The sequence below is a fragment of the Egretta garzetta genome, unplaced genomic scaffold (genome assembly GCF_000687185.1).
Source record: "Egretta garzetta isolate BGI_Z169 unplaced genomic scaffold, ASM68718v1 scaffold268, whole genome shotgun sequence".
NCBI classification, from domain to species: Eukaryota; Metazoa; Chordata; class Aves; order Pelecaniformes; family Ardeidae; genus Egretta; species Egretta garzetta.
In genome coordinates, this window is record NW_009260600.1 from 2,099,708 (window position 1) to 2,102,453 (window position 2,746).

The window sequence follows — 2,746 nt, forward strand, 5'->3', positions numbered from 1 at the left end:
TTTTTTTTTGTTTTTGTTAAATGGATTAGCGTTCAGCTCTGTTGGCAAGCGGATCTTGCCTAACATGTGGCCGCATGAATGTCAGAGCCAGCGGAGAGGAGGCATCAGGAAAGCATGACTAAGGGAAGGGAAAAGGATGGAATTATCTCTTTTGCCAGTAGCAGTCTTGTCTTGGCTTATGTGTCCCCCCGCCCTCCGCCGCTCTGCCCCGTGAATCTACCTCTCAGGGTAAAAGTACCTGTTGCAGCTTGAGACACATTAACGCCTTGCTTCCCCAGAAAGGGAAAAATCTTGCTCCTCTTTTCCTCACTCCTCTGATGTTAGACGTGGTGATTGTCTAATCCTGCAGGGAACTGGTTTAACTCGTTGAATCAGCAGAAAGCTCAGCCTGGCAAAGAAAAGGGGATAGTGTTCTGCTGGCTTAGCGGGTCGAGTCGGCTCGGTAAGGCATCTGCCGAGGCTGGCAGAGCTGGTGCAGGCGAGGAGGGTGTCCTAATGCCTTGTACAAGAGCCGCAGTCTGGGTTCTCTTTGTAGTTCAAAGATGACAATAGGCACTATCCCTTTGTCTTACAACAAACATGGTGTTTGTCTCATAGAGCTGGAAGTTGCCACTGTTTTAGAATTCCTTCCAACCTCCTTCCCCTGTATTTTCAGCCCTCCCATGGGTAAGTGACATTTATTCTAACACTTCCCTTCAAGCCGGGCCTCTCCTTTGAGCCTAGATTTCCCTTGGCTTCATCTCCTTATCAGACAGGGAAATATTGCCACAGATCTACTGACGGTCTTTTCCATCAGCCAGAACTTTTTCTCCGAAGCTCCAACCAACAGCCTCTGATGCTGCTTCGGGAAGGCACTCTCCGCTCTCAGATGTGGGAACGCAAGCTCGGAAGCAAATTGCTATTTGAAAAACCACTATAGACAACAGGGAGTTAAAAAGATTATAGAAAGGTGGACTCACGTTTGTGCAAACCAGTTGGTTGTGTGCAGATAGAAGTAGTAAAATGCCCAAATTATATTTGATCGCGCTCAGGACAGCCACGGTACGTGTAAGTATGGTGCTGGCTGGGCACTGTCTCCATGCATGGAGCACAGAAATCCCGTGCTGTGTTTGCCCAGAAGTTTAAGCTTTCATCTTTGACAGCAGAAAGCCCAGCTGAGGAGGGACAAGAACATTTTCAGATGGTCCGAATGAAGAGGAGAGATCATGGGCAGGCAGGTGAGTCCACTCTTATGCCCATATGGCTCCTTCTTCATTTTTAAGGAGACGGAGCAGGACCAGCCCAAAGAATTAATGGAGGATAAAACGTACTCTAAAAATGTATCAGGAAAAAAGTTACATGAGAAATATATGACCTTAATAATGAGTGAGGAATCTAAAATGCCGTGGTGGTGTTAATATCTTTAACCACAAAATTATTACAGAGAAGATTAGTAGAATCGGGAAGTTCTTGGTATAAAAACGGCTGTTGGGAAAGCGTAGACAAGGGGTACTTGGAAAATGTAAATGCACAAGCACTGGGGTTATCACTTGAACGCAGTTTGGAGAGCTGAGGAACAGATTAAGCTATTACTTTTCAGAAACTACCTGGAATTACTTGTTTTTAATAAACGGCAGAGAAGATGCCGGACAATTAAGAAGAAACAAGCAGGACGTTGAAGTGCACCTGAAGGTCTCGGTTGCTTTTGTGCCCCGGCTCTACCTTCTGGGGCCATTCTCCGGTAGAGAGTGGACGAAATGCCCGAGTGTGTGAGCACTCTGAAGGGGATTTTCAAAAATACTTGTTCGTGATCAAACTGTTCCCGTTGAGTCCAGCTGAGAGGGCAGGCCAGCTCAGGTGGAGGCAGCAGGAGGGAAGGCGAGGAAGAGGAGAGCTCTTCCTCTTCTGGCTGCAGTGACTTAGGGAACCACAGCCTCGGTGTGTGATTGAATGGCTTTGAAAAATCCAGATCCCTACACAGTCAGAAGAAAGAGGTCAGGCGCGTGAGGGAGCTTCATTTGATGGAAATACAGTCTAGCCTGTGACGTGACTTGCGTGGGTAGTCCCGAATGTGAGCAGTCTCCCCCGTGCCGACGAGTGACATGACTGCAGTGGGTGAGTGAAGGGTAGGGGAGTGACAGGGACGCGGGAGGCAGAGCACGTGCGTTTTGGAACAGCTTTTGAATTTCTGTTTCACAAAGTCTAACTCGGAAGTCAAGTTCAGTTTGGCTTTGACGTGAGACCTGTTATATTGACTGAGAACTAACAGAAGGACTGCCAAAAAGACAAAAACCACAAAGGTTCTCTGCGGTCTCAGCACGCCCAGCCGCAGTTTCGTAGCCCTGTGATGAGAGGGTCCTGCCAGGTGGACGCGGGATCCCTCCTGCTCCGTCTCTGCTCCGTCTCCCTGGGACTAGTTGGTGTTATTGCAGGAGACCCGCGTAGGTTTGACGGGCCGCGTTACCCTCCAACACATTGACCAGTAGGAAATGGTACAGCCAGTGCGTTAAAGCAAATAGGAACGCGTCCCCATGCTTTGACAAGGCACGTAAGGGTATCTGGCTAGAATGGTGCTATGTTTTTTGGTAAGTGCTTTCCGCAGGTGGAAGATGCTCAGCGGGATTGCCACCCAGCAGCGCTCCCCTGTTATGCCGCGCAGCACGCGCCTGGGAGCTGCAGACTGAAGTCCAAATTAGGGGAGTTAATAAACAACAGAAACCCGTAAATATCTCGGCGGAGGAGCAGGCAGCCTGCTTTGGGCTGCAGA

At 49.0% G+C, this 2,746-nt stretch overlaps 1 protein-coding gene across 5 annotated transcripts in view; it reads left to right on the forward strand.

The window, feature by feature from the left end:
- The window catches only part of TRIM13 (tripartite motif containing 13), an 11,573-nt gene that overhangs the window by 3,150 nt on the left and 5,677 nt on the right, over nt 1-2,746 (forward strand). For 2 of the 5 annotated variants that reach the window (XM_035900352.1, XM_035900355.1), the window contains exon 1: nt 1,647-2,094. The exons of the other annotated variants lie outside the window; for them this stretch is intronic. The gene's annotated coding sequence lies outside the window, so the exon portion shown is untranslated. Of the gene's footprint in view, nt 1-1,646; nt 2,095-2,746 lie in introns of those variants that run through there. 5 annotated transcript variants of the gene reach the window in all.